Here is a 9,075-nt window from a genome sequence, read left to right as displayed (position 1 = left end):
GCTCTTCTTCTCGTTTTTGATATGACGCCTTTTCAGTGTATCTTTCTCGCGTGTGTTTTTTACTGCCCTTCCTCTATTGATGTGAAAAAAATATGAGCGCTTTTCAGTCGATCCTTCCTGCAGTTGGGTGATAGTTTGCCACTGCTCATAGATGGCTTCTTGGTCTTGGGTTGTGATTGTTGCTCAGGGTGCGAAAGGAGCGTTTAAATGTATCCAAAACAAAACGGGGCTCGTCCGGGATTTGAACCCGGGACCTCTCGCACCCAAAGCGAGAATCATACCCCTAGACCAACGAGCCAGCCAGTGTGGAACCTCACTAGTGTGTATATGTCTCCGCCCCCAAACAGGTTGCTGCACTTTCAGCATATCAGCATATTTTGCATTTTTCAAGTTACTTGTTAAAATCAAATCAGTTTACTGGCTCATAAACATTGACACGTTATATGGAGAATAAACCTAAAAATGGTCACTGTATATATTTTTATGTTATTGTGTATATGACCTGCTGATATGTGATCTAGTTATTTAAATTTCCGATCGCACTCTCGTTTCTGTGTATGCGTTATAAGTGGTGGAGTTTCATTCGGACGAGCGTACGGCGATCTCAAGCAATGAGCGCCAGGTTCTAATACACCGCAAACTCTATTTATCACAAATATATACGAAAAGCATTTCACGAAAATTGCAGATGAACAATACAAAAGCAATAAAAATAGCATGGTTTGAGTGGCGTGGCTTCTGAGGGGCGCGTGCAGCTTTATTTCTGTGCATAAAGAGGCTAGATTTTTATTTAGTAATTTTCGTTTCGGCCACCGTCTTGCTACTGTTAGTGAAAGACGTGAAGCGAAGAAATACTTTTTTTTTTCCATACAAAAAGTAAAACGAGGCTCGTCCGGGATTTGAACCCGGGACCTCTCGCACGCAAAGCCAAAATCATACCCCTAGACCAACAGTTACCTAGCTGTTTGCAGCAGTTTGGTATACTTTATGTATGACGCCTGGCAGTGCGATTTTCGAATATACCTAGTGATATATCACACGTTTCTGTTTCTTGTGTACTCAGAGGCAGTCCATCTCCACCGGGAACAATGTGGGCATTAATCAGAAATAGTATGTATACAGATCACACATAATCGACTGATGAAGAACAATTGTTCAAGAACAGTTCGTAATTGCCAACATGTCAGGCAATGATCGAAGCAGTCTGGGAATTGTACAGATACAGGCATCAGGGCTTGTATTGATCACCATGCACTGGCCAGGTCAGGAGCAATCATTTTGTTTGATCGGGATAGTGTGTTGAACGGTGCATTGCCAAGATGCAGCACAAGCAGTGTGATCAGGAGCAACGTGTGAAATGACACGAGTGTATTATTTTGGAACAGTTTCTGTATCGATTAGAAAATGTCAATGTATTGGTCAGATGCTATCTTTGGTGCTCAACGTCTTCCAGAATTAGGAAAGTGGAGATGCAGGAAGCATACACAAGTGATAGTATCGGACAGGTGTCTCCCTCTCACCCCCCCCCACAGCATCCAGCATCAGCTGGCTCATAGTTCTGTCCCACCCACCCCCCAGCCCCTGCCCCCGCCCCCCGTACACAGGCCTCTGGCCGGAGGGACTTGTGGGGTCGGTGGCTATGCCCGCGCGCCAGCTGGGCCTAACACTAACAGGGTAGTGTGACGTGGCGCCCGGCGCGATAGCATGGCATCAGCGCCTCGTACCGGGCCAGCATATAAGGTAGGCCCGCTCTAAGGGACATTCATTTGCCCGTTAATGGTAAATACTAACGGGCTGGCTGCGGTTTATTTTAAGCCCATGCCAAGCCCAAATTGTGTCTTTCTTTGCCTACCAGTGTAATTATTTCTGTGTCCATTTTCCTGTATGTGTGTATGCTATTAGTGTGGTTTGTTATGTCTGGACCCCAGAGTACACAGGGTCCATGCACATAGTTGCTGGGGGCACCCAGCCGACCTACACAGCTACAGGGATGGATCACCCTGTTTGACTGTGGGTGAAACACTTATTTATTTATTTATTGATTGATTGATTGATTTATTTATTCGCATTTGTTGAGCGCACAGCAGACCGAAGGCATCGTGGCGCTAGTTACAGTGTAGCTTATACTTAGTTACATACAATTCATGTCCTTACGGTTACATTGGACGAGATATACTTTTTACAGATATGAAAGAGCAGCAGGAGCACAATGAAAAACGGGGTTAGTTGAATAGGGCAGTTTTGAGCTTTTGTCGGAATGAGAAGAGGGATGCATCAGCTCTGAGGTCAGTAGGTAGGGAATTCCAGGGTTTAGGTGCGAGGAAGGGGAAGCCTATGCCTCCTGCTTTGTTTCTGTTGATGCGAGGCACTGCTAGTTGATTTGTGTATTGTGCTCTTCTTGGTCTCGTGGATAGATATCTACCTATCGTGTCAGATAAATAAGAGGGGGCTGTGAGATTGATGCATTTGTGGGTGGTTGTGAGAATTTTGAAAGAGATACGGTCTTTGACTGGGAGCCAGTGCGCTGCCTTTCTGGCTTGTGTGATGTGTTCTCTCTTTGGAATGCTGAGGGCTGCTCTTAAAGCATTGTTTTGGGTAGTCTGAAGCCTAGATACGTTTTTTTGGGAGGTGCCGGCTAGGAGCACGTTACAATAGTCTAGTTTGGCTCCTATAGTTGCTCGGGCGATGGAGAGGCAGTTATCCTTGGATAGGAATGGTTTTATTGCGTTAATGAGTTTAGTACTCAGTGCTGAGGCCGAGACTATGGCGCTGACTTGTTTGTCCATGGATAGTGTGGCATCTATGTGAACCCCCAGTGTTTTGACTGAGGATAGAACTGGGATGATGCAATTGTCTATGTTGAAATTGATGTACAGTGGGTTGAGGTTGGAGAGGGTGGATGTCTGTCCTAAAATGAGGATTTCGGTCTTGTCCCCATTCAAGCAAAGGCCGTTAGTAGCCATCCATGCTTGTATGGTAGAGTAGATTTGCTGTAGGGTAGAGGCGTCTTGGTGATAATTCCCTGTCGGGGGGAGGAGAACCTGCGTGTCATCGGCGTAATTTGTGTAAGTGATCCCCAGCGCATCTAGTTTATCAAATAGTGGCTTGGTAAAAAGATTATAGAGCGTGGGGGCAGTACAGGAACCTTGTTGCACACCACAGTGGATGATGGAGGGAGCTGCATGTGCTGTGTTAGAGAACACTTTCATAGCTCTACCCTCTAAGAATGATGTTACCCAGGATGCTGCTTCATTTGAGATGTGTGCGGCGTGTGTCAAATGACTGGTAAGAGTAGTGTGGTCTACCAGATCAAACGCAGCTGTAAGGTCAAGGAGAAGGACGAGGGCGGGCTTGCCTTTGTCTAGGATGTTGGTAATTTCGTTTTTTAAGTCTAGAAGGGCGGTTTCAGTGCTGTGTCCCTTGCGGAATCCAGATTGTCTTTTACCTAGGATTGCGTTCGATTCAAGGTATAGTTGAATCTGTTTGTGGGCGGCCTTGTCAAGTAGTTTCAGGAGGAATGGGACTGTGGTTATGGGTCGGTAGTTGTTAGGGTTAGCAGGGTCTAACGTCGTTTTTTTTAAGAGAGGGCGTACCCAAGCCTCTTTAAGGCTGTCTGGGACTATGCCAGTTTTGAAGGATGCATTGATGAAGGCTGTGAGAAGAGGGGCGAGTGGTTCTGCGCAATCTTTGATGATTTTAGGGGGGCATACATCACCCTTACATTGTGAGGGTTTGAGGTGTCTGAGAATGTCAGTGACCTCGGCTTCGGAGATTTCGGTAAATGCAAATTTGGGCACGTTTCTTACTTTTACATTAGGTTTTATCTGTGCATGTGCACTTTGCTTTGGTAGGGTATTGAAGTGGTGGGATATTTTGCTTTGGAGGAGGTTTATTTTTGAGAGCATGGCTGATTGGATGGATGCCTGTACACCATGCCTCGTCTTTGATGATCTCATCAGGGCATGTAGGTGGTACGGTTAGTTCTTTGAATATATTGAAAAGTTCTTTGGAGTGGGAGTTGGCATTGGAGATGCGGTGGTTGTAGGCTTCAGATTTAGCAAGGAAGATTGCGTCTTTGTATTTTCTTGCTATGGATTTAAAGTTAGCTTTTGTGGTATCGCAGGGGTTAAGCTGCCAGTTTTTGAGCGCTAGGCGTTTGTCTTTACGCAAAGTCTGGAGTTCCTCTGTGAACCCGGAATTGGAATGGAAGGATTTTTTTTCTTTTTTGTTTTCCAGTGGGGCAACTGTGTTGACAGCCATTGTGATGGTGTCTTTGAATATTCCTGCAAGGATTTTGGGATCAGCGGAGAACGGGGGTGCTAGGCATGGCAGATTGAGGAGTGCACTGATATTGTCAGCGGTGAGTTTTTTGGCACTTCTGGCTAAGGCCGCCGGTGCTTTATTAGGCACTTTAGCGCTAAGTGAGACAGGGATGTCAAATAGGAGAAGGTTGTGGTCTGTCCATGGGAGGCTAGTATTGGAGGTGATGGCTGTATTGCAATTGTGGTCTATAATCCAGTCTAGGAAGCGTCCGAGTAGGCGAAGTGATCTTTTGAGAGAAGCCTAGGCCTTGGAGGTCTTTGGCTAGGGAGATAGCAGTTTTGTCCTTAGAGTCGTTGAATCCTAGGTTAAGGTCACCTATAAGAAGTGATTTTGTGGATTTTTTAAGGTTGTTTCCTAGGAGGTGATTGACTTGACCTTTGAATTTAGTGGTTGGGCCAGGTGGACGGTATACGGTATGAATATTTATTGTGCTATTTGGAGAGAGTGCTAATTTGACTGATAGGATGTCAATATTATCTTCCTCTTGGTGGGGTACGGTTCTGATAGAGAGTGTTTCTTTGTGAATAATGGCTACCCCCCCTCCTGTTCTGGCTATCCTTTCTTGTCTAAGGATGGCATACCCTTGTGGTAGGGCTAGTGAAATGGCTGGGCCAGAGGCTTCGTTGAGCCAGGTCTCTTTAATCGCAAGTAAGTCTAGATTTTGGGTAGTTATTAGGTCATTTACTTCTAGAGCGTGGGCATTGAGTGATCGTACATTGATTAAGGCGCATTTGTATAGCATTGGGCCAGTGCAAGAAGTTTTGTTGGGTATGGTGTGGGTGTCTGCTTTAGGTACAGTGGTACATTGAGAGTAGGAGTTAATGATAGGTGTAGTAAGCGTGGGTTTGAATTTGTGGCACATGGATGTATTATCACAGGGGTGGGGCGTGTGCACTTTAGAGGTGCGTGAGCTAAGTCTGCAATTTCGGTGTAGTAAGTGTGTAGGGGTGGTATGGTGGTGGATAGAGATGGTGCGAGCTCTGAGTCTGTCTAGCCTGAGGCTGAGATTAGGTATCATTAGTGCTGTGTTATTTGGAGTGTGTGAGGGCTTAGGCAGGAGGTCTATTGTGTGTCCTCAATGATTCGAGGTGATTAGATAGTGGTGGAGGTGCTTAGATGTAGAATGGTGTGATGTGGTCATAAAGGTGAGTACTAGGACGGGCAGAGAGTACATATTGTGCGTGAGTTCGTATGCTCGTATGCTTAGGTCAAGTATTACTGTTAAGCGGGATAAAGGTTACACAATATAAGCCTGGAGGGCAGAATGCATAATACACTATATACAGGAGGCGGGGGGTTAGCATATACTGATGGGGCCCAGGTGAGCTAAGAGCAGTAGTCAGATAATCTAGATGCAACTGTCACAGGGCTTGGCACATATGGTATTAAATCACAATCACAGTCTCAAACTGGGCAGAATCGAATGTTTCAGGCAGATATTAGTAACAGTGGCAATCTACCTAGATTCCAGTATCACAAGTGGAGCAAAACGCAGTGGTCAGGTAGTAAATAATAACAGTGGCACCCTGCCTAGATTCCAATATCACAAGTGGAGCAAAATGCAGTGGTCAGGTAGTAAATAATAACAGTGGCAACTTGAGTAGATTCCAATATCTCAAAGTGGAGCAAAATGCAGTGTTCAGGTAGTAAATAATAACAGTGGCAACCTGCCTGGATTCGAGTATCACAAATAGTTCAGATCATGTAGACCGAGGTGGGTGCTCCTAGGTGCTACGGGCAGCAATCAGAGGCATTCAAGTAAGCATATAACGGTGCAGGCAGTGTAACAGCATTGAAACACAGTATGGTTCGAGAAAGGTGTGCCGCCGTGAGCAGTGTGCGATCAAGGCGAGATCTGGGTATAATTGTCAATTGGGCAGCTACTGTGACCAAAGTGATGTGGGCCAGTGGCGGTAGGTGTGTAGGGCGACAGCCAGGTGGTAAGGTTTAGTGCATGGGGGTGAGAGTTAGCCAACTTAAGGGATCAGTGGGTGCGCGTATTATGCTGGTGGTGGGCTTACCAGTTGACCTCAGTGGCTGGAAGGCGACGGTGAGTGGTCCTGGGGCAGCGGGTCCTCCATGCTGGTGCTCTCCTGTGTGGGCCAGGGGGACTGGCAGAGGCAGAATCGGCAAGAAACAGGCACAAAACAGGCATTGGCCTTGCCTCCCGTGGGCCTTGGAGGGAGTGGGCCGGCTTCGCCTGCTGGCGGCCAATGGGGGTACAGATGGGCCCAGAAGCCAATCAGATGGCAGCTGAGGCAGAAGGGGCTGCGGGCATCGGGTGGGCGGCCATCTTGGAGCTTGCAAGTGCCTCGTGTGCCTTAATGGTGGCAGGAGGCTTCTTGTGGCTTAGTGGGCGATCGTAGGAGCAAGTGGCTGATCCTGAGCCAGAAATGTGAATGCTTGCGTGCTGCAGAATTCTGCCTGCAGATAGCGCTAATTAAAGGTAGCGAGGCGCGGGAGAATCTGCGCTTACCATGAAGTGTGGAATATCATGGCAAGTTCGGTGGCTGTCTCCTTGAGTCCACTGCTCCTGCAGGGACAAGGACTGGAGCTCCTGCTCCACCGGAGGTGCTGGGCACTTGTGTACAGGCTTGTTATAAATGCCATATAATGTCATATCATGGCCTGGGGGCACCCATGCCAGTCCAGCCCACACAGCCAGAGTTGCCACGCAGAGACTCTGGATCACCCATGCAGAGGTGCCACACAGGGGCTCTGCTGTTGCTGACATTAGGCAGGGTTGCCAGGCAGGGTCCCTGACATTAGGAAGGGCTCTGCAGGGCAGGCACTCTAACTGGTAGGCCACAGGCGCATCGCAGTACGAAGAGACACCAGGCAGGAGCCTGGTGGGTCTGACTGATGAGCGGCTCGTCTTCCTCTTCTTGTTGAAAGATTTTATCCATCAGCTGTGAGTTTTTGGATACCATTACTCCATATTCTCGGGTTGAGTATGTAGTCGTGGGTTAGGATTCTTCTTGGTCTGTGTGGACTTGTCACAGTAGGGCTGGTTTCACAGGGTCTTCGCCCTGATGGGCCGCAGGTAGCGGTTAAAGGGGTTTGCAGTGGTGGCAGTGAGTCTTCTGATCAGAGGTTTCGGGTTCTGATCCAGTCCTTGGCAGAAGTTCTTACTCATTTTCGCTAGATGTTGGTCCAACATCTCGATGTCCAGTTCTCTGTGAAGATCAGCTGTCCTTGTGAATATTGGAGCTCCAGATGATATCTGCAGGGCCTTGTTCTGGACTATCTGAAGACTCTTCCGGTGTCACTCATGGCAGGCGTCTCTTTTATCTGCTTGGTCACATGGTCACAGACATGTGACATCAGCAGCACAAGCCCTAAGCAGGGATTCGTTCCTTGAAAGGGGCACAACACTACATGGTTGAGAACTGGGAGTGCAGGAACAAACTGGCTACGTGCCCACCCACTACCCCCACAATGGGGTGTGGCTCTCAATTAGGGAGAGGACCTAGGTTCCAAGTTTTGTTTTTCTTTTTTTATAATTCTAATACAGCACAAGGGGCGGGGGCCCAGGCAAAGTGCAACTACAATGCTGTCCTACATTTCTTCCTTCTTAGTAAGGGGAGACGAAATTATCACTATTGCAACAAAATCAATGAAATTAAGATTGCACGTGTCAAACCAACAGCACAAAAAATGAAGTATCTGCAGAGAAAAGTCAAACTTTGATGCACTTCGTGCACCCACATGGATATTTACTGATTTTGCAGATTAAAATGGGGTTTAAAGTGGGATTCGGAACCAAAAAACTGAGCAAAGGGATGCGCACAATTCTGGCACCCGTGGTGGTAGCTCTGCGCCGGGAGGGTTACAGACATTCACCTATCTGGGCGATTGGCTGCTTAGAGACCCAACGCAGGACTTCATACGCCAGATGGCGAAGACATAGACTTTCCACTTAGGGTTGATGGTAAACTGGATGAAGTCACGGTTAAAGCCAACATAGAATCTTCACAACATCAGGGTCCTATTCAGGGCAGACCCAGACAGTGCCATGCTTCCACCAAACAGACCAAGCACATTGAGGAGATTACTGAAGGAGATGTGAGGAATTCGACCATCCGCACAGTGGGGGTGCGCTCGACTGGGCTTTTTTGAAATTTTGAATGAAGTTGAATGATGGTAGATCAACCACCAGAAAATGTGTGGGTGTTAAGATGTATTTCTAAACTCTGACCTGGTGGGCAACATTTTAGGAGGCCACCATAGTTTAGGTGAACCGGGGAACCTTCTGGACAAACCAGAGCAATCTACAGTAGCTTGGCAAGCGGTCAAGACTAAGTGTCAGGAGGGGAAAGAGTGATCGTAAGCCCACAATGAGCACACAATACATGTATGTCCTCTATGAAAAAACACAACTAAACCACAGTAATAATAAAACTATTACCTCACACGCTTTTCACTATGTAACATATATAAAAAATGTGATTAGCCTAATGCGGATAGAGGGGAGAAAATAACCACAACCTGCATCAGAAGGGGGTAGTTTCAACACAGATATCGCATTAGGCAGTTCTTTGAAGTCAATCCATATCTTATGCAGTCCAGCCTTAACAAGTGAGGAGCCTTATGCTCAAAAGTACAGCATTGCGTTAACAACGCACGATCGTGCGTAAAGCGAAGAGGGGGTTCTCTTTAGGGAGCTGTGGCTCTTCAGGAAGGGCGATGAAGAATAAAGCCCTACTCCTTGAGGAGGGTCTACCCTTGCAGATAGAGCAACGTTCGGAGTTC

At 47.1% G+C, this 9,075-nt stretch overlaps 1 non-coding gene across 1 annotated transcript; it reads right to left on the bottom strand.

The window, feature by feature from the left end:
- Window positions 1-226: 226 nt before the first annotated feature.
- TRNAP-UGG (transfer RNA proline (anticodon UGG)) lies at window positions 227-298 on the bottom strand. The gene has a single exon. It is a non-coding gene; the product is annotated as a tRNA-Pro (tRNA).
- Window positions 299-9,075: the final 8,777 nt, after the last annotated feature.

Source organism: Ambystoma mexicanum, chromosome 12 (genome assembly GCF_040938575.1).
Source record: "Ambystoma mexicanum isolate Mex_15411 chromosome 12, UKY_AmexF1_1, whole genome shotgun sequence".
NCBI lineage: Eukaryota > Metazoa > Chordata > Amphibia > Caudata > Ambystomatidae > Ambystoma > Ambystoma mexicanum.
This window is presented reverse-complemented; position numbering and strand designations above follow the sequence as displayed.